The sequence below is a fragment of the Balaenoptera physalus genome (assembly GCF_965194825.1).
Source record: "Balaenoptera physalus genome assembly, chromosome: 2".
NCBI classification, from domain to species: Eukaryota; Metazoa; Chordata; class Mammalia; order Artiodactyla; family Balaenopteridae; genus Balaenoptera; species Balaenoptera physalus.
Genome location: NC_138883.1, coordinates 56,734,162 through 56,758,465, shown reverse-complemented (window position 1 = coordinate 56,758,465; position 24,304 = coordinate 56,734,162). Strand labels below are relative to the sequence as shown.

General features: G+C 33.6%; 2 long non-coding RNA genes across 2 annotated transcripts in view; one reads left to right on the top strand and one right to left on the bottom strand.

Annotated features, from left to right (window-relative positions):
• Nucleotides 1–13,732, top strand: part of LOC309656176 — a 119,531-nt gene extending 105,799 nt beyond the window's left edge. The window contains exon 2 of the long non-coding RNA XR_014261206.1: nucleotides 2,718–13,732. This is a non-coding gene — a long non-coding RNA (uncharacterized lncRNA). The remainder of the gene's footprint in view (nucleotides 1–2,717) is intronic.
• LOC309656157 overlaps nucleotides 1–24,304 on the bottom strand; it is a 212,678-nt gene that overhangs the window by 164,242 nt on the left and 24,132 nt on the right. The window lies entirely within an intron of this gene.

Below are 24,304 nucleotides of genomic sequence, written 5' to 3'. Positions count from 1 at the left end.
TACAGCTCATCTACCAGAAACTTAACTCTCTTAAGAAAAAATAAAAACTAGATGAAAGAAATCAATCCCAGCAATGAATAATATAAAATTATAATGTCTAGCATCCAGTTAGAAACTGGCACAGATGATAATATATGGAAAAATGTGACTAACTGCCATGAGAAAAATATATCAATAGAATCAAGAAAAAAACAAGAAATGACACATGTAATGTATAAGGAATTTAAATCAGTATTAGAAATACATGTGATATGATCAACGATTTAAAAGAAAAGAACAAAATGAAGAGAGAAAGGGAATACCCAAAGGAAAAATTCTAGAGATGGAAAATACAATATCTAAAATGAAGATATAATGGGTCAGATTAAGAATAGATATGAATCTACAAAAGACCAGCAAGCTTGAAAGCCTGGCAACAGAAATTATGGAAACTGAAGCATTGAGAGGAAAAGGGCTGAAAAACAATGAAGAGAACTTCAGTGACTGGTGGGACAATTCAAGTAATTTAACATGTGTGTGATTAAAGTCCTATAAAAGTTTGAGACAGAAAAATATATTATATAAAATAGTGTAAAAAATGTCAATACTTGGTGAAAAACCTAAACCCAACCAAGAAGCTCAAAAATCCCTAGGCAGAATAAATACAAAAACAATAAAAACTAGAAAATATAATATAATATAGCATAATATGATATAATAAACTATGGAAACCAATGATAATGACAAAACTATAAAAGAAGTGAGAGAAAAATGTCACATCATCACATGCTGTGGAACAAAGATAATAATCACAAACTTCTCATCAGAAACTCTGAAAAACAAAACAATGAAATGAAATTATACCTTTCAACTATCAACTTAAGATTCTATATACACTAAATATATCATTAAAAAATAAGGCAAAGTAAAGATTTTTTTTTAAATCAAACAAAAGCTGAAAAAATTTGTCAGCAGCAGACTTGTACTACAGGAAATAAATCAGACAATTTTTGAGGCTGAGGAAATATGCTACAAGATGAAGTTTTTCAAAAAAGGTATAAAGAATGTCAGAAGTAAAGATCAGTGGAACGAAACATAGAGTCCAGACATAAATCCACAAACTTATGGTCAATTAATCTAAGACAAAGGAGGCAAGAATATACAATGGGAATAAGACAATAACTTGTAACTGTCCAGTTAGGAAAACTGGACAGCTACAAGTAAAAGAATACAATTAGAACATTTTCTAACACCATCTATAAAAATAAACTAAAATTGGATTAAAGACATACATGTAATACCTAGAACCATAAAATAAGACTCCTAGAAGAAAACATAGGCTGTATAATCTTTGACGTAGGTCTTAATATTTTTTTGGATCTGTCTCTTCAGGCAAGGGAAACAAGAACAAAAATAAACAAATGGGAGCTAATCAAATTTCGCTTTTGCACAGCGAAGGAAACCATCAACAGAATGAAAAGGCAATTTACTGAATGAGAGAAGATATTTGCAAATGATATATCCGGTAAGAGGTTAATATATAAAGGATTCATACAACTCAATATCAAAAAAACCCAAAACTGATTAAAAAGTGGGCAGAAGACCTGAATAGGCATTTTTCCAAAGAAGACATAAAGGTGGTCAACAGGAACATGGAAAGATGCTCAACATCACTATTTATCAGGGAAATGCAAATCAAAACCACAATGAGCTATCACCTCACATTTGTCACAATGGCTGTTATCAAAAAGACAACAAATAAGAAGTGTTGGCAAGGATGTGGAACAAAAGGGAACCCTAGTACACCACTAGTGGGAATGTAAATTGGTACAGCCACTATAAAAAACAGTTTGGAGATTCCTCAAAAAATTAAAAATAAACTACCATATGACCCAGCAATTCCACTCCCAGATATGTATCTGAACAAAAACACTAATTTGAAAAGTACCCCAATTATTATGATGATTGCATGCCTATCTATCTATCATCTATCTATCACATTATTATAATAGCCAAGATATGGAAGCAACCTAAGTGTCCATCAACAGGTGAATGGATGAGGATGATGTGATAGATATAGATACACACACACACACACACACACACACACACACACACACACACGGAGTATTACTCAGCCATTAAAAAAAATAAAATTTTGCCATTTGCAACAGCATGGTTGGACTTGGAGGGTATTATGCTTAATGAAATAAGTCAGAGAAACACAAATACTGTATGTTTTCACTTATATGTGAAATCTAACATAGCAAATAAACAAATATGACAAAACAGACTGATACAGAGAACAAACTAGGTATTACCAGTGGGGAGGTGAAGGAGGAGCAAGATAAGTGAAGGGGATTAAGAGATACAAACTACTAGCTATAAAATAAATAAGATATAAAAGTGTAATGTACAGCACAGGGAATATAGCCAATATTTTATAATAACTTTATATGGAGTACAATCTATAAAAATATTGAACCATTATATTGAATACCTGAAACTATATATTGTTATTGAAGTCAACTATACTTCAACTAAAAGGAAAAAAGAAACCAATTTCCATGGAACCCCAATGATGACAAATGTTACTATATAAATATAATCACAAAACTATATTTAATCTCCCTGCACATTTAGACCTTGCACATACATAACCTCTAAGTAAATTTATAAATTAAATACAAAAAAATAAATAAAACCAAACAATCTAAATTAAAAAAAAAGAATGTTAGAAATGGTAAACAGATGGTCTATATAAAAATAATTATTTTATTTTAATGTATTTAAGAGATAACTAATTTTTAAAATAATGATTTAATATAGGGATTATGTAGAAGTAAAATACATGGCAATAATAACACAAAGAATGAGAGGAGGCAAATAGAATTCTACAGTTTTAAATTTCTTATATTTGAAGTGATACAGTATTATCTGCAAATAGACTATAAAAATTTAAAGATGAAAACAGTAAATCTTAAGGTAAACACTAAAAAATAAAATATTTGCGTGGGGGCTAGCTACATAAATTCTGGTGTTCAATGAAAAATAAAAATGCTGAAGTCTTTTAAAAAACTTATTAAGAATTTCAAGATGGCTACATCAGAATATTAAATGAACCATGCAGCTCCTTTGATTGTGGGGTCTACATTATTACACTGATCACACACTAGTAAAATCTGTGCTAATAAGCCAGTACTGGGCTTAAGAGAGAATGTACTAAAAATATTCAATCAAATAGAAGTTATTAAAAAAAAGAACAAGGAAACAAAACACAGATGGAGAAAATGGAAAACAAATAGCAACATGGGAGATACAAACTAAACCATATCAATAACTATATCAAATGAAAATCGTTTAAACTCTTTAAATTTTTGAAAACATAAGTTTTAAAAAACCTGAAGAATAAGGCAGATCTAATTCTCATGGACAAAAATTCCACTTTAAAAATTTAAACACAGATGGGCAAAGCATAAGCACCTCGAGAAAATTAAGTAATATGAGATACCGTACTTTTATGAAAAAGAACTATTAACTCGGACTTTTCAAAATTATGGGCAATTCATCAAGAAGATATAACAATCTGAAATGTGAATTCACCTAATAACAAAGCTTCAAAATATATGAAGTAAAAACTGACAGACCTGCAAAGAAAAACAGACATATACACAATTATTACTGGAGATTACACGATTCCTCTTTCATCAATTAATAAAAAGATTGACAGAAAATCAGTAAAGATAAGGGAGACTTGAAAGACACCATCAACCAACTTGACTTAATTGATATTTATAGAAAACTCCAATGAATAACAGTAGATTAAAATTATTTTCAAGTCATTACAGAATATTTGCTAAGACAAACAATATGCTGAGGCATATATCAAGCCTCAGTAAATGTGTAAGGATTGAGGGGAGCGACGTCAGCAAGATGGTGGAATAAGAAGACCCTTCCCTTATCTTCCCTTCAACAACAATAATTTGGCACCCATCCACAGACAAAAGTGCCTTCATGAGAGCTTTGGGATCCATGTAGGAGACTGTGAAACCCTGATGTAATTGAAGACTGAGAGCCATTTTAAGAAGGCCAGTCCACATCCAGGTAGTTGACTCGACGAGTATGCTGCTGGCTACAGAGACAGAAACAGTTCTGTGCCCCTGATAACTCAGCCAATGCCACCTTTGGCTGTGGGTCTGTTACTGTCACCAAGGGATCTGGGAGGAGTCATGCCCACTTGTGCAACAGGAAATAAATAGACTTACAGACCTCAGTCCCAGCTGTGAAGCCTCAAGTGGATTGTGAACCAGCTCTAGCCCCTCTTGGCTGCAGTCTGGAAACCTCTGGAGATAAGCCCACTAAACTTGGTCAGACTGTAGATTCTTAAATGGCTCTATAACTGGGCTCTAGCCCATCTCTGCCACAATCCAAAAATAAGAATCTTGCTGGAGACACTCCCGTCTTGCTGGCACAGGGATCGTGCAGAAGACACTCCTGTGTGTTCCTCTGGAGATCCTGAAAGGGCCCTATACTAGGTGGTAGTAGTCTGTGAGCAAGTCTTCTGACACAGGGATCAAGCAGGAGAAATTCCCATCTGGACCCCCAGAGATCAGGAAGGGGCTTTATATACAGTGCCACTTTCCTCACACTGATAATCTACTAGCAGTCCTGGGGTTCCAGGGCCCCATGGGAAACATTCATGTCTACAACCCAGAAGATTCTGAAAGGGTACTACACTAGGCCCCAGCTCTTCCCATCTGTGGTCCGTGAGCAGTCCTGAAGCACAGGGACCTGACGAGAGACACTCATATCTGTGCCTCAGGAAATTCGTATAGGGCCATATCTTCAGCTCTAGTCTTTCCAGCCATGGTCAGGGACCAGTTCAACCCACTCATGGACCTGGTAAGAGGCACATCTATTCATGCCTCCAAAGCCAAGTATGCAGACCTCATTCTTGGCTGTGGAACCTGAAACAGCCCTGGGCTCAGTTCCAGTCCTTCTCAGCCATAGTTCAGGGCCAGTCCTGCCCATTCAGGGACTCACCCAGTGACAAGGCAATAGGCCCATGTCTGAGGTCCCAACTTTGGACTCTGAAACAGGCCCTTGTCTCGCTGCCACCTTATTGAACAGTGTATTAGAGGCAACACTCAATGGTGGTCATCCATCCAATGACCAGAGAGGATCCACACCATACCAAGCACCTGGTAACAAGCTGGCCAACTGCAGACCCCATTATAGACAGTGAAAAACCCCAATGGTTTATTGAAAAGAGAAAACTGACTAACTTTTAACTAGATTAACCAAGAAAAAGGCGAGAAGACTATACATATATAAAATGATATATGAATCCTCCAAAAAAAAAAAGAATGGAATATTGTCATTTGAGAGAACACGAATGGACCTTGAGGGCATTTGCTAAGTAAAATAAGTCAGACAGGAAGACAAATACCATAGGATCTCACTTACTGGTTGTTGTAAAGGCAAGGGATGGACTCAAGTAGGTAAAGGGGTGAAGGGGGTCAGAAGGTACAAGCTTTTGGTTGTAAAGTAAATAAGTTATATGTGTGTAAGGTACAGCATGGTGACTATAATTAATGATATTGTATTGCATGTTTGAAAGCTGCTAAGAGAGATCTTAAAAGTTCTTATCACAGGGAAAAATGTTTAACTATGTGTGGTGACAGATGTTGAGTAACTGTGGTGATCATTTTGCAATATATACAAATACTGAATCATTATGTTGTACACCTAAAACTAATATAATTTTATATGTCATTATATTTCAATACATTTTTAAAGAGGCTACTACAAACAATTATGCAATAACATATTGGATAACCTAGAAGAAATGGATAATTTCCTAGAAATACACAAACTACCAAGACTGGATCATAAAAAGTAGAAAATCTTAACAGACCAATAATGACCATGGAGATGAAACAGTAATCAAAACCTCCAAACAAAGAAAAACCCAAGACAAGATGGTTTCAATGGTGAATTTTACCAACATTTATAGACAAATTAATGCCAATCTTTCTCAAACTCTTTCAAAAATTGAAGACGAAGGAATACTCCCAAACTCACATTACAAGGTCAGCATAACACTGATTCAAAAGCCAAACAAGAACACTCTAAGCAAACTACAAGACAGTGTCCCTGATGAATATAGGCACAAAAATTCTCAACAAAATTCTATCAAACCATCTTCAACAGCACAATAAAAGGATCATATACAATGAACAAGTGGGATTTATCCCTGGGATGCAAAAATGGTTCAACATAGGCAAATCAATAAATGTGATACACTACATTAATAGAATGAAGGAAAGAAATTATACAAGCCTCTCACTAGATGCAGAAAAACTGTTTGACAAAATTCAACACTCTTTCTTTCCTTCTCATTTATTTGTATTGTTTTTTTAATTAGGTATAATTGGCATTTAACATTATATTACTTTCGGGTGTATAACAAAATGATTCAATATTTGTGTACACTATTGTGAAATGATCACCACAATAAGCCTACTTAATATCTGTCATCATAAAATAGTCACAAAAACTGTTTTCTCCCTTGTGATGAGGTCTTTTAAGATCCACCCTTTTAGCAACTTTCAAACGGCAATACAGTATTATTAACTATAGTCACCATGCTGTACATTACATCCCCATGACTTATTTATAACTAGATATTTGTACTTTTTGACTCCCTTCAACACCCTTTCATGATGAAAGTTCTCAACAAAATGAATATAGACTGACTTACCTCAACATAATAGAGGACATTTATGACAAAGCCACATCTAACATCACATTCAACAGTGCCAATTGAAAAAAATTTTCTCTATGATCAGGAAGAAGACTTCTCACCACTCTTATTTAACACAGTAATGGAAGTTCTAGTCAGAGCAACTGGGCAAGAAAAAGAAATAAAAGGATTCAAATTGGAACAGAAGAAGTGAAATCGTCTTTGCAGATGACATTATCTTATACATAGGAAACCCTACAGTCTCCATAAAAAACTAAAAAATTTAGAACTAATAGGTAAATTCAGTAAACTTCAGGATACAAAAATCAACATACAAAAATCATTTGTATTTCTACTCATTACCAGCAAACTGTCAAAAATAGAAATTAACAAAACAATCTCATTTACAATAGCATCAAATTCAATAAAATACATAAGAATAAATTTAACAAAGGAAATGAAAGTTGTCTACACTGAAAACTATAAGACACTGTTGAAAGATACTGATGAATACACAAATAAATGGAATGATATGCCACGTTCATTGATCTGAAGAATTAATATTGTTAAAATGTCCATATTACTCAAAGCCATTTACAGATTCAGTGTAATACCTATCAAAATTCAATGGCATTTTTCATAGCAATGGGGGAAAAATACCTAAAATTCATACGGAACCACAAAGACCCAGAATAGCCAAAGCAACCTTAAAAAAGAACAAAGCTGGTTGCATCACACTTCTTAACTTCAAATTCTACTAAAAAGCTATAATATTCAAAACAGTATGACACTGGCATAAAAACAGACACATGGAGCAATAGAACAGAATACAGATCCCAGAAATGGAGGTGCCATGCACATGCCGATATTTAACAAGGGAGCCAAGAATACTCAATGGAGAAGGGGCAGTCACTCCAATAAATGGCATTGGTAAAACAAGACAGCCACATGCAAACAAATGAAATTGGACTCCTATGTAATATCCCTCACAAAAATTAACTTGAAATGGATTAAAGATTCAAATGTAAGACCTGTATCCATAAAACTCCTAGAAGAAAACACAGGGGAAAGCTCCTTGACATTATTCTGGCCAACATTTTTTTTGGATACGACACCAAAAGCACAGCAACAAAAGTAAAGATAAACAAGAGGAATTCCATCAAACTCAAAAGCTTCTACAAGCAAAAGAAACAAGCAACAAAGAGGCAACCTATGGAATAGGAGAAAATATCTCTAGACCATATATCTAATAAGGGATTAATATCCAAAATATATGAAGGCCTCATACTACTCAGAAAACCAAATAATCTAATTTAAAAATTGGCAGAGGACCTAAATAGACATTTTTCCAAAAAGATGTTTGAATAATAGATACATGAGAAGATATTCAATATCACTAATCATCAGAAAAATGCAAATCAAAACCACGATATATTGCCTCACATCTGTTAGAATGATTATCATAAAAAAAGAAGATAACAAGCGTTAGCAAGGATATAAAGAAAAGGGAACTCTTGTTTACTGTTGTTGAGAATATAAATTGGTAAAACCACTATAAAAAACAGTATGTTTATTCCTAAAGAAATTAAAAATAGAACTACTAAATGATCCAGCAATTCGACATTTAGGTATATATCTGAAGGAAGTGAAATCAAAAATCTCAGTGAGATTTGCACAGCGTGATTGTTGCAGCATTATTCACAATAGACAAGACATGAAAACAATCTTAGTGTCCGCTGAATGGACGCTAATGAATGGATTAAGAAACGTGATATATATCGCAAACAATGGGATATTATTCACCCATGAGAAAGGAGATCCTGCTATTGGTGGCAACATAGACGGATGGACCTTGAGGTCATCATGCTGAGTAAAATAAGTCAGAGAAAGACAAATACTATATGATCTCACTTATATATGGAATCTTTAAAAAAAAAAAAAAAAAGCCAGACTCACAGAAACCAAGACTAGGACTGGAGGTTGGGGAGTGGGGGATACGATGAGATGTTGCTCAATGGATACAAGCTTTCAGTTATAAGATGAATGTGTTAGGGACCAATAGGAAGGAAGGTTGACTATAGTTAGCAATACGGTATTATACACTTGAAAGTTGCTAAGGAAGTAGACCTTGAATGTTTTCATGAAGAAAAAAAGATTGTAAGAGTATGATGTGATGGATGTTGTTAACTAAACTTGTCACAAGCATTTTGCAATATATACTTGTATCAAATCATCATATTGTACACCTTAAACTTACACAATTTTATATGTCAATTATTTCTCAGTGAAACTGGGAAAAATTGAAAATAAAAAGACAAATTATTCAGAGTATATTATTTGTAAAGAACAATATCAAATTAGTGTTAAGCAGTAGAAACACCACTGGGAAATCCCCATTTGTTTGAAAATTAAACATACTGCTAAATCAATCATGGTAAAATAAAAAACTCAAAGACAACAGGAAATATTTTGAAATAAATACAAATTAAAACATAACATAATCAAATTTGAATAAGTGTATAATGCAGAGAAAGTTCCTAAAAAACTATCAATCTTGTAAAATAACAGCTATAAATTCTGCGGGCAGATTGAATCATAACTGTATTTTTTTGAGGTGGCTAAAACTATGAGAGAAAGCCTGCCATCTTTCTGGACATAGTAAAAAGAGAAAGAAGCCTAGGACAACAAAAACCATTTGAGCGTGAGAGAGAATCACTGGGTAAGAGATAGCTGAAAAAAATAGAACCTCAGATTTTGCATACAAACTGCCAAAGTCTCTTTCCGATCATGAACCACTTATATGTGAGGAGATTAAAATCACTCTAAACTGGAATCTGAACAACTCCTCTGCATAGGTGTAACAAAATTTACAGTTTGACTCTACATTAATTGTCTATAAAATCAAACACATCACCATTTTGGAGGAATATAATAGTATACAAAGTCCCAACAACATAACCGTTTACAATGACCAGCATTCAATCTAAAATGACTTGACATACTAAATATGACAAGACTCAAAAGGGAAAAAAAAAGTCAACAGATGTCAACCCTGATATTACTCTGATGATGGAATTATCAAACAAAAGCTTTACATAACATATTATAACTATGGTCAATGAGGTAAAGAAATGCAAACATATTTATAATAAATAAAATGATAGAAAATCTAGCAAAGAAATGGCTTTCTTGCATTGAAGATTATAGAATTGAAATTTCCAATGACTAAAATAAAAATTACCTGAATATATTTAAAAACAGAATAGAGAGACAGAAGAAAGAATTAAAGACAGATTGATACAAATTATCCAATCAAATGAAGTGGGAAACAGAGATTTAAAAACGAATAAAACCTAAGAATCTGTGGGATAATGTCAAAATGCAATATACATGTACTTTGAGTACCAGAGAACAAGAGCGAGAAAGGGGCAGAAAAATAAAGTTATTATGGCTAAGAACTACCCAAAGTTTGTATAAGAAAAAAAAAAAAATTACACATTCAAGAGAGTCAGTGAACCCAAAACAAGACAAATACCAAGAAAACTATAAGTAGGCAAATTATAGTCAAGCTACAGAAAACCAAAAATAAAAGGAAAAATCTTTAAAGCAGCTAGAGGAATATAATATAGAGAGAGAGAAACAACAATTCAAATATACATGGACTTCTCATCACAAACAATGGTAGACCAAAAAACAATGGAACATCATTAAAGTGCTTAAAGAAAAAATAGAAAATTCATAATTGTTTATCCATTAAAAATATATATTAAGGATGAAGGCAAAATTATGAGAATTTCAGGTAAAGGAAGACAAAAGATACTCTCCTCAATTGACCAGCTCCCTAAGGAATGCTAAAGGGAGTACTTCTGACTGAAAAGAACTAATACCAACAGGAAGCAAGAGCTTAAATAAATGAAAACCTTTAGAAACATTTATTGTATATAAATTATACCTCAGTAAATGTAATTTTAAAAACTGTGGGTGTAGTTAAGAAATTGCTTAAAGAGAAATCATAGTCTGACATATAGTATCAAAAGAAAAAAATTCTCATGAGTTTAAAGTACATCTGTTAAAATTGCCAATTTAATTTCTCAAGAGAATTTAGAGAGGAAATGAAAACAAAGGTTTTTAAATTTTTTGTCTACCAAGGGGATTTATATCCCTTAATATTATTGGAATTAGAGCTATAATTGAATGATATTTCAGATAATGTGTTAGTCATCATACAGATGGTGTACACATTATAGGCTCAATTTTCTCCAAGTTCAATTTCCTTATAATAGCCTTATAAAGCAAGAATGTAATGACTAGAGCATGGACACAAAAAGCTATATTACATAGGCTACCAAAGCATATATTTTTGTAAGAAACACTATCATAGGAGAATGCTTGCTTTTTTCTGCAAAAAAACCTTTTCATAACTACAAGATACAGATTATTTAGTGGTATAATAGATTTGGAAATTCACTAACCACATCCCCCATGATTTTATTCTTTGAATCTTTATGGTAACTGATTTATTAATAGTCTTCAACAGGCTTTATCTTTACAGCAATGTTAATGAATAACCTAGTCTTCAGCATTCTCAAAAGTACTGTGTCAACAAATTTCTTTATCTTCATGGTTTCCAATTAATTTTATTGGAATATGTGCCTTCTGCCTTATCTATTAAATAGCTGAAGTGGAATTCAAAGTTTTATGTGTTTCTAATTTTTTCTATGTTTAGTGTACTTGACTGCAGTTTTCATTAATGGTTAAAGTATGCTATACCTATATTTAAATATCTGAAAGGCTATTAAAGAAAGAAAGATTAGATTTCTTTTGTCATAGTGGAATAACTTTCTAACTCTTAGGAATATCCAAAAATGGAATGAATTGCCTCAGAAGATGTTGATGTTACCATAATTATAAATTATTTAACACAGTCTCGAAAACACCTGGAAAGACTCTCAATATGATAGTACATAGCAAATAAAATTTTTGAAGCTGCTGTATTACTGATTTTAAAGTCATTTTTTTACCTTAATAAACTATGGTTGTATGACATGGCATTTGATATATCATACCTTCTAAATAGCAATACCTTCTAAAAATTTTAAGGTGTTGATTTACTTTAAACTCTTATGTAACAATTCTCAAAGCAAAATCAATTAAAATATTTGATACTATATCAAGTTCTTTCAGTTACATTCTCATTTCGTCTTTCACTCTATTGTAAATTTTTTTCTAGCATTTAATTTCTGTTTCCTTGTTATAGCTTCCCCTTCTCCTAAGTATCTCCTATTTTTTATTCTCTTCTTAATACCTTAAAAAGCTCCTAGAGTCAAACATTTCTATCAGTATAACTCAACTGTAAGGACCTCTTTGAGCCTAGTTACTGGCAAATAGGGTATTATTAAACTTGTAAATTTCATCCTTAAGGAATTTCACAATGGCTCTCATTTCAGTTAGCTCACCAAAGACTATCACTTAGTTCAGTGAGAAGCAGATTACGTCCCAGAGTAAACAATGATTTATTAGAATATAGACATGCCCATTCATTTTCATATTGTCTATGGCTGCTATTTTGCTACAGTGGCCAAGTTGAATAGTTGTAACACAGATATATTGTACCCAAAGACTGAAATATTTACATCTGGACTTTTACAGAAAAAGTTTGCTATCTCTTTCTCAAAAGTTACCCGTGGCATCTATTCCTTTAAACCAACGGGTTGTTTTTTTTTTTTTCAGTTGTGCTTTATTTTTGACCCTTTTTATGAGACTAAAATGCAGTTAAGGAAGCAGTACAATTTGAGGTTAAGTATTCAGCTTCTAGAACTCTGTATCAGGGTGATGATATTTCAAACTCTGACACTTGCTAGCTAAGTCTTGTTGGATCAGTTCCTTACATTCTTTAAAATTTGTAGTTAATATATAAAATAAACAATAACAACATTGATACAGATGGTTTTGAGTATTTGATGAGATGATCCCTATTAAACTCACTGGCTTGATATACAGTACAATCTCAGGACATGTTATCTTTTTGTTAAACGAGGTGCTGGAGGTTCACTGAGTTTAGATGACTTACCAGAGATTACTTGATTAGATCTGGAAGGACAGACTGAATCCTGGGCCTTAACCTCTCAAGCCAATACAAAATCTACTATAATTCCATTCTTTCTAGATCCAACTGCAGTATTTGGGGAAAATCTCACATTGATAACATTGATACCAAATTTAGACAATATATCCTCCCATCCTTCAATTTAACTACCTCATACCTTTTCTTTCTTGAACCCTTCACCCTTCCTTACTCTTTAACTCTTACCTAATGCCCTCACCTGTAGTTCACTTTATCTGAAGAAAACTCATCTTCCAACCTAAATCCTACAAATTCACAGGTATTTGTACAAATTTCGTGTTCATTTAATACTGTTATATGACCTGTCTGTGTCAGGCCCCTCTCCTTGAACCCTGGATCCATTCCCTATCATCAACATAAGGATGCTGATCTAGCAATTAACACCCTCTCTATTATATTATTTTTTTCTCTACTTGAATCATTCCGATGAGCAGAGAAACATGCTATGTCCCAGTAAAAAGAAAAACAAATGCTTTAATTCTCTGTAACTCTTCACCATAACTCATATTCTTCATAGCTCTTTATATCAAAATTCCTCTAATTTTTATGTACTCACCAGTTTCGATTCTTTACCTCCTCTTTTCTCTTAAACCCACTTCAATCAAACGTGTGTCCAATTCCATGGATACAGTTCCTTATTGTTCACAATGACTTCCATGTCAGGAAATCTAATAATTTCCAGTCCTCATGGTATTCAGCCATGCAGCATTTGCTATTGTTGATTATTTCCTCCTTCTTTATGTTTTACCCCATGCTATACAACACCATACTCTCCTGGTTTCCTCCTGCCTCGTTACGTGTTTCTCCTCATTTATTTTGTCGGATTATTTTATTTCTAATTAGTAAATAATAGAATTTCCCAAGACTAACTCTTCAAGAACTTTTCTTTATTAAAAAAACTCTGTTTAATCTAAACAAGTTTCATGGCTTGCTTTAAATACTAACTGTAGACTAAGTTTTTATCAAAGACTTTTATTATAGAGGGCAATAATTAGGTGCTGAGTTAATGAAAACAAAATAACCTACATGATTAATGGGAGGCAAAGTTGTCACAAATATATGCCATGTCTGCCATATTCATATTAAGAATCTGCATTTTGATATTAATAAGCAAATCTAACCTGTACCTTCTCTAATATTTTCTAGCTCAGTAAATAACAACACTTATTCAGTTACTCAGACCCCAAAATGCCAAATAAAAATTATCCTTGAATTGTCTCATTCTCTCATAGTCTATGTCTCTCTACACCTGAGCAAGTCTTGTCAGTTCTACCTGTAAACTAGATGCCTAGTATTGTCACTTCTCTGTAATTTTTATGCTCTTATATTTGACCAAACCAACATCACCACATATAATGGTCTACGAAATTTATTTTCTTTCACTAACTTAAAATTAGATGATGTTACTTCTTGTTCCAAAATTTCCCACAAATTTCTATCACTCTGAGAATACTGTATAAGGACCTATATGATTTGTCCCTGATGAACACTCTAAGAGTTCTATTTCCTTTGCCTGTCTTCATAGGTTTTATGACTTTCTAATAGGATATTTTATAATTCAGTTATTTTTCTTTTGTATATCTTCCTCTCAGAATGTAAAGTAATATTTTGCCTTATTCACTGCTATATAAGCAATACTTGGAACAGGCCCATAACAGCTTTTTGATTGAAAAATGTTGATTCAATGAATAAAAACTCTCTTTCCTGACAAAAAGAGATCTTACAACTTGTGGAGAGAATTCTGATCACAGAGTAATTAATCTTAAACTTAACATCTGAAACATACTTTTTCAAAAACCTCAGATTTAAGAGGAGAAAAAGTTTTAACTAAACAGAGAAAATCTGATATTGGTAACACAAAACTGCACAAATATTTTTTGTCCATTGTAAATAGAATATTATTTACTTAGCAAAATCTCTATTGACAATTTTGTAAGACAAATAATTTTGTTACAATTATATTTGCTTTATCTTAGCACTAATAACATTAATAGCACACCTTCAGAATGATCATATTACTCATTTGCATTAACAAAAGAAGTTGATAGGAAGCCACATTCTTTATATGACATAAATCCTTTGCCCTAAATATCCTATTGCTTTCAATTGTCTTTGTACATATTTATTCAAAATGATCTTCTTGTGACATAAATTCCTTCATTAGTGTGACATGTTCTTTCTTTAATATTCCTGATTCATCACAGTTATTTTCCTTTTTAACATTTTATCTACTTATAGGAGACAAGATGTCAAGGTATGAAATCCCTATAAGCTTTATTTTGCAGAAACCATTATGCATGCTATTACTGCCCAAAAAAAGTGTTTAAAATAATACTTGAATTATTGGAATCAGAAAAATAAACCTGCATTTTAAGACCTCTCAGAAGAAAAGTAGGCCACCATATTTTCATTAACTTTTAAAAAAAAATTTAGTTCGACCCATTGGGCTAGAGAAAAATAAGGGCTTTTACAGATATACGATCATTCACATCCTCCAAATTCACTTTTACAGCTTGTAATAAATGACTAATTAAAATAAAGCTATACATAGGGATGTTCAAGTATAATTATGTAATTGTATATAATTTATCTATTTCTTAGGATCCTAAAAACTATTCTACAAGTTCTAGTTCCACGTTTCCAACTACTTACTAAAATATAAATATTTTATATTTTATAAAATATAAAGCCCTCCAGCTCAACATGTTTAAATGAGACTCATCTCGAATCCCCATGGCCAGAATCTCTGACCTTCCTCCCTTTATGGAATTACTATATGTCTCTAGTCAATCAAGCTTAAAATTATAAATCATTTTAAAACTGTCTTTCTTCACGTTAATAGCTAATGCTTTACTAAGTAATGTAAAATATTTGAAATATATCTATTAGTTATGCTTATTTCCTATTCCCATGGCTAATTTTCCAATCCAAGCTCTTATTTCCTTATTTCTAGACTAATGCAAGTCTCTAATTGTTTTCTTGCCTCTAGCTTTCCTCCAATCTCCTCTGTACAATACTAAAAACAATTAGTATTTTTAAAGGACAGGTTTTTATTTCATGCTTTCTCAACTAAAAGCATATAATGAGTAAATGAATAACTCTCCTAAGCCCTGAATGCTTATCGAAAACCACCTATATTTAGTTATTTTTCAGTGATAATTAGAATATAACTCTAAAATTAACCTCAGAAAAATCTATTCATCTTATTCACTCAGATTTAACATCCTTAACATTTGGAATTTTGTTGTGTTTCATAGTATTGCACAATCATCTATCAGAGTTCCTTGAGCACATTTGGAAATCAAAATTTTGTTAGGTGACGCAAAATGATATATCAGTGATGTTAGGATTTGCTTTTGAATATTTTGAGGGGTTTTGATGTTTAACCAAAGAACAGATTTCTCTTGAGTAAAATTATGGACACTATAGATTTGTCAAAAGTAGTAGATGAGAAAATTATATATTGCAACATAATAAGGCAATATGAAATATTTTTTATACTGTGCCTTTACTAGAGTGTGAAACAGAAGCTACACTGTTAAAACTAGAATTTTTAATAAGCAAAGAACACTAAAGTTTCGAAACTTATATAGCACCACATCTCAATTGTGTATTATTATATCCTGGTAAATTACTATTTCTAAACATCATTTGTGTACATGTAATTTTGGAGAAAATGTAGCACAGTATAAAATGCCATATAAATGGAAAATTAGACTTAAATTGCTAGAGGTAAATTTATTTCATCAATTGCTTTGGTTTCCAGCAATATATAGCTTTTTTAATAAAAGTATTAAATAAAGGTCATTTTAAAACAAATTTTTTTCTAATGAATTTAAGAATAATCTTGGAGCTACTTTAAATGCATATCTAAGACACAAGAAAATTATGTTTGCTCATGTATGTCACATTATTAGATTTAAATTTAATTTTATGGATATGTTCTAGAAAATGGAAACAAAGGATTTCATTACAAAATATTGTATGATATACATCTCATCTGGCAATTATTATAAGTCTGAGGTTTTCAAAATAGGCAAAGATTCTTAAAATAGAAATACGGGATGGGGTCACTTGGTGATTTCTAGTGGTGGTGAAGACAATTTCATATGTTTTGATTGTAATCATTTTTTAACAGCCTAAATATTTTAGTACAAAATTAGATTATCTTTTCTTACTTCATATGAGAATATCCATTAGGTGATAGCAGTATGTTTCCTTCAAAAGTATATAAAACTGCCAGTGCTTTGAGAACTGACATTTAATTTTATAAGGACAAGAGAATGTCTCTTCAGGCCACTTTAATAATAAATAAATGCAATAAATTAGGGGTCCCCAACCCCGAGGCCATGGACCGATACTGGTCTGTGGCCTGTTAGGAACCGGGTCGCACAGCAGGTGAGCAGCGGGCAAGCGAGCGAAGCTTCATCTGCTGCTCTCCATCTCTCCCCATCGCTTGCATTACCTCCTGAACCATTCCCCTTACCCCGTTCATGGTAAAACTGTCTTCTATGAAACCTGTCCCTGGTGCCAGAAAGGTTTGGGACCACTGCAGTAAATAACTGACATAGGTTTTAACTGTTTTTTTAACTGTTGTTTAACAGTTTTTAACTGTTGATGTCACCAATGATAGACTCCATTTTTCTTCTTTTGATTTCATCTCTGAGTCTATGATCTTAGCATGTCTAACCTTATTATTGATACAACTCTGCTTTCTAATTACATTATTCTCTTCATCACCACTAGTCTGATTAACTGAAGTGGATTTCTTTTCACCACCAAATATTTAGCAAGATATGAAATATACTATGGAATATTTGCATTTTATTTAATATTTTCTATTCTAATATTTTCTGTTCTTCCCTGATTCAAAGCACATGGCAAAATTATAATTGTCTATGAGTTGGGGCCATGTGACAGGGTTCTGGCCAGTGATATACTCTTTCTCTCAAACAGAAATTGTCAATTTTTAGCTTGGGCCCACAAATGAGTTTCTGTGTTGACTGGTAACAACAAGTAGAGTGAAAAAATAAATAAATCCATTATTTTAAGCCACTGTGATTTCAGGGCTATCTTTTATTGCATAAACTAGCTAATCCAAACATATGAACCCCCAAGCAAATAATTGGCAAGAACATTCTGAAACTAATTAGAATTCAGCTTTAATTCATTCATAAATTTATTTTATCCATAAATGTTTATTAAATATATATTATGTTCTAGCATATCTTGGCATGAGTAATACAATGAAGGCTAGGATTATTGTCTTTTTACTTCATTGTTCTGTTTCCAATATCTACATGACAGGCTGTCACATTTTAAATCTTCAATAGAAATGTTTTGCAAGAATGGAAAAGAAGCATGATAATGGATGATGGATGGAACAGACATTAATGAAAATGGCCAAAGAAAAATTATAATTTCTTTGTAACAGTTATTTACTTGAGGAAGATAATTGTTTTAGCAAGCCCTGATTAGACATCTTCTAAGTATAAGGATCTTTCTTTATCTTAAGTCTCCTAACAATAACTCTACCAAGCAACAGTTATAACCCAAATCATTCAATTGAGGAAACAATAATTCAAATTTAAAATTAAAAAATGTTACTTTTGCAATTGTAATAGGGAAGAACAAATCTGACTCCATGTTGGATCTGTTTCTTTTACTTTAACCTTTGCTTCAGTTGCTTTTGTTGCAAGTTACCGTAATCACTAAAAGGATGTTGTCTATAGCTATAAGCATACATAATGGCCTGTCTTGGGGAACCCTGCCCCCTCTGCCTGAACGTTAAACTAAAGTACCTTTGTTCAGCTCACAGGGAAACATTCTGACCCTGCCCACCGGTGAATGGCTGCAGGAAAGAAGAAATTAACACATCCCCTCCCCTAGTCTGGTGAAACCAGAAGATATTTTGCAAGGCTTATGGACTTTTTACTTTACCTCCTCACCTCCCCCTCTCTCTGTTCTATAAAGGAAACTAGCATCCAGACCCTGATAAGATGGTTCTCTAGGACTCTCGTCTGCCATCTTCTCGGACATCTAGCTTTCCAAATAATGTCGCTATTCCTTGCCTCAACACTTCATCTCCCAATTTATTGGCCTGTCATGAGTACGGCGAGCAGAGCAAGCTTGGACTCAGTAATACAATATTATAGTACTTATATACAGCAGACGTACTGTTCCCAAACTTGTGCTATTTCTATTTCCAAGTTTTCACTCTTTCCATTTTGTTAAAATACCACTTCATTAAAAACTACATTAAGAATTACAATGATGGGGCTTCCCTGGTGGCGCAGTGGTTGAGAATCTGCCTGCCATTGCAGGGGACACGGGTTCGAGCCCTGGTCTGGGAAGATCCCACATGCTGCGGAGCAACTAGGCCCGTGAGCCACAACTACTGAGCCTGCGTGTCTGGAGCCTGTGCTCCGCAACAAGAGAGGCCACGATAGTGAGATGCCCGCGCACTGTGATGAAGAGTAGCCCCCGCTTGCCGCAACTAGAGAGAGCCCTCGCACAGAAATGAAGACCCAACACAGCCAAAAATAAATGAATGAATAAATAAATAAATTAAAAAAAACTTTAAGAATTACAATGACATAACTATACTACATATTTCAGAATAATTATAGTCATTTCTAAAGAAAGCCTTCAAACATAAATTTGAACATCATTCATAGATAGCTTCTTTCTAAATCACACACACACACAGAAACTTTAGAGAACTTCTGACTACTGACCCACATTTCAGTGGACTTCATACTAAAATGATCTTTTAAGAATTCCAAAATGAAGGCTAGCATTCTACCACAAGTTTAGATATACTTTAATTCGTTGCTAGAATAATGAACCTGAAGAACAAGACTTTCAGCCAAGATTCCTATATGCAACCAAACTATCTTTCTGAAAGAAGGAAGAAATTAAGATATTCTCAAATAAACAAAACAGAAACTTCCTTGCCAGCAGGTACACCCTACAAGAAATATTAAAAGGAGTCCATCGGGTTAAAATGGAAGAACACGAGATATTAACTCAAATCCACACAAAGAAAAAAAGAACATTGATAAGGTAACTACTTAGACTACTAGACTAATATAAGGGACTTTATAAACACAGTTGGCTCTCATATCTGTGGGCTATACATCCACAGATTCAACCAACTGCAGATCAACAAAATTCGAAAAGAAATGCCAGAAATTTCCAAAAAGCAAAACTTGAATTTGGTCCATTCTGACAACTATTTACTTTATATATACAACTATTTACATAGCATTTACATTGTATTTGGTATTATAAGGAATCTAGATATGATTTAAAATTTTTATAAGGTTATATGCAAACTATGCCATTTTATATAAAGGACTTGAGCATTTGCAGGTATCTGTGGGAGTGGTCCTGGAAACAGTTCCTCATGAGTACTGAGGGATGACTGTATACCCTTTTAAATTATATATCATTGGGACTTCCCTGGTGATCCAGTAGTTAAGACTCCATGCTCCCAATGCAGGGGGTGCAGGTTCGATCCCTGGTTGGGGAACTAAGATCCCACATTCTGTGTGTAATCGACATGTAATAAACTGCATCTATTTAAATAAATAAATGCATAAATAATAAATTATATACCATCTTTTCATATTAAAAACAGATAATTTAAACAATTTTTAAAAGAACTGCAGAAAGTAATAATTAGAAAATTGCATTGATGGATTATAATGTATAAAGATGTAAGTTTCATGACAATGATAGCAAAGGGAAAAGGGGGGAATGGAGCTATATAAGAGAAACTTTTTTTATAATACTGAACTTAAGTTGGTATTCAAACTAAATGTTATAACATGTTAATTGTAATTCCCAGGTAACCACTACAGAAATAACAAAAAAAGAAATAATAAAAAAGGAAAAATACATATATAAAAGAGATAATAAGAGAATTCAAATGATACATTAGAAAACATCGATATAGCACACAATAAAACAGTATTGGAAGAACAGAGGAACAAAATGACATTAGACATATGCAAAAAATTGTGAAATAGAGAGAAATTGTAACTTATCAGTAATTACATTAAATGCAAATGGATTAAGCACTTGAATGAAAAAGTAGAAACTGGTAGAAGGGATAAACAAACATGTTTCAAATATATATTATCTACCAAAGACAAACTTTACATCCTAAAACACAAATAGGTTGAAAAGAATGGGAAAAGATATACCATCTGAACAGTAACTAAAGGAGCTACAGTAGCTACATTAAAATCAGACAAAATAGACTTTAAGACAAAAAAATGTTACTAGGGACAAAAGGCCATTGTATAATGATAAAAGGGCCAATTCATCAATAAAATATAATTATAAATATAGATGCATTTAATAACAGAAGCCAGAAATACATGGAAAAAAATCTAATAGATTCAAGGGAGATATCAACAGTTCACAAGATTAGTTTGAAAATACCCATATCACACTTTCAATAGTGATAACAACAACACAGTAAATCAACAAAGAAATAGATGAATTGAAATATAATTCAACCATACCTAATAAATATTTAATATCATCCCACCAACCAATGACAGAATATACCTTCTTCCTAAGTGCACATGGAATATTCTCTAGGATAAGTGATAGGTAAAGCCATAAAACAAATCTCAATCAATTTTTAAAAGATTGAAATTAACAAAGTATATTCTCTTACCATAATGGGATGAAATTAGAAACCAACAAGAGACATACACTGGGAAAACTCACAAATACAATAAGTCTCCTATATACGAATGAGTTCTGTTCTGAGAGCAGGTTCATAAGTCCAATTTGCTCCTAAGTCCAACAAAATTAGCCTAGGTACCCAGCTAATTGGTTACATAGTACTGTACTGTAATAGGTTTATAATACTTTTCACACAAATATTATATAAAAAACAAACACAAAAAATAAAATATTTTAAATCTTACAGTGTAGTACCTTGAAAAGTACAGTAGTACAGTACAACAGCTGGCATACAGAGGCTGGCATCGAGTGAACAGGCAAGAAGAGTTACTGACTAGAGGAGGGAGAGGAGGTGGGAGATGGTAGAGCTGAAGGATCTTCAGCAACAGGAGACAGAGGGCAAGCTGCAATTTCACTCACGCCTGACGTTTACGGCACAGGTTCTCATTCCTTGCGGGATTCAATTCTATCCACCCACTTGAAAAAACGATCCAGTGATGTCTGAGTATTAGCTCTTTTTTTCTCATCATAAATGACATGAAAGCACTGGATTGTATTCTGAACTGCTGCTGCAACCTTTGTGTACCATTCTACGTTTGGGTCTTGTGCCTCAAAAACTAACAGTGCGTCCTCAAATAAAGAAAATCCGCTTGCCATTTCCTGCATCATGAATCTCTTCAGTCCTTCAGTTATCAATACTACTTCTTCCTCTTGTCTCTCTTTGTCCTTTCTCTGGGCCTCCAATTCCATCAGGTCTTCATTAGTAAGCTTCCCGTGTTGCATAACAAGGAGTTCAATGAAGTCATCCTCTTGCAGATCTAGCTCCAGCTTCTCACTGAGGGTCACTAAGTTGCTGAAGACCTCTTTGGACTCCTCAACCACTTTCTAAAATCCATGAAAATAGTGAACAAACTGCAGGCAAAGGTTCTTCCAAACCCCATTCATGGTGACGGCTCTAACCTCACACCAAGCAAAGTCAATGCTTTTTATGGCCTTGTAGATGTTATAGTCCTTCCAAAACTGTCACAAGGTTATTCCTGATTCATCACTCGCCTTTACTGCCTTTACAAAAATTGTGACATAAATAATATTTCTTGAAAGTTGCTATAACTCCCTGGTCCATAGGTTGGATGAGTGATATAGTACAGTATTCGGTGGCAGATGTACTACTTTGATGTTGGGATGAAAGTCATCCATGAATGGGGTGTGGCCAGGAGCACTGTCAAACAGCAAAAGTATGTTGAGTGGGATATCCTTCTCCAAGCAATATTTCTCTACCTCTGGGATAAAGTGGTGGAAAAACCAGCCCTGGAAAATGGCCTGTGTAACCCAGGCTTTGGGGTTACTCTTTCACACAACAGGAAGAGAGCCCTTGGCTATGTTTTAAGGGCTCTTGGGTTTTCTGAATGATAAACTAAGAGAGGCATCAGCTTTATATCCCAGGAAGCACTGCCACCAAACAACAGAGTTAGATGTAGAAAACAAACATGGGGGAAAGCAGGGGTGGCGGGGGGGGGGGTGAACTGGGAGATTGGGATTGACATATATACACTAATATGTATAAAATAGATAACTAATAAGAACCTGCTGTATAGCAAAAAAAAAAAAAAAAAAAAAAGTCAGAGTTAGCCTATCCTTTCCTGCTTTATAGTCTGGCATCAACTTTTCCTCCTTACTGATGTAACTTCGGTCTGGCATCCTCTTCCAGTACAGTTGTGTCTCATCCACATTAAAAACCTGCTTGGGTAAATACGTGCCTTCATCAATAATTTCTCAAAGCATTTCAGGAAATTCCCTGTCAGCTATTGTATCTGAACTTGCTGCCTCACCACTTACTTTTACACTGTGAAGGTTGGCTCTAGCCTTGAACCAATGAAACCAGCCATGGCTGGCATTAAAAGATGCACCCTCTGATTCTCCACCGTGTTTCTTCTTCAAGCCTTCATAAAGGCATTTAGCTTTCTCTTGAATCAGCATTAAGCTGAGCAGGACTCGACACTGAGGCTGATCTTGCATCCACACAGAGAAGTTTCTCCATCTCCTCCATCACTTTTCCACGTTTCTTCGATATTCTTGTCAACATCATCAGCACAGCAGACTTTACATGTTCCATGATCTTGTCCTTGTTCTTTAGAATCGTGCTGATGGTTGAACGATTCACGTTATAAGAATGAGCGAAGTCTACCATCTTTTCGCCTCACTCCACTCTCTCAATTATTTTCACTTTTGTTTCCATCGTTATGGCTTGGTGCTTCTTAGCAGTACCAGCTATATCACTGCTGCTTTTACGCTTGCTTCCAGACATCCTGGGCTTGAAATAAAGATACTGTACTACTGTACTCTATACAGTACTGCATAGTCAAGTACACAGAAGCACAACCACTTGTAGAGGATGCATGCACGTGACAATGTAAATCAGACATTTGAACTAACTTACGTGATTGGATATGCAAATGCACACTCGTATCGTTGAAAGTTCCTAACTTGAAGGTTCGTATGTAGGGGACTTAGTGTATGTAAAAATTAAACAACACATTCAAAAATAACAGAATAAAGAAGAAATCACAGGGCAAATTTTAAAATACTTTGAGATGAAAACAAAACACAACATCCCCAAACAAAGGATATAGCTAAAGCAGTGCTAGAGGAAAATTTATAGTTAACATCTACATGAAAAAAGGATCAAGATGTCAAATCAATATCCTAAATATTCACCTTAAAAAAACTAGAAAAATAACTTATTCTCTTGCATA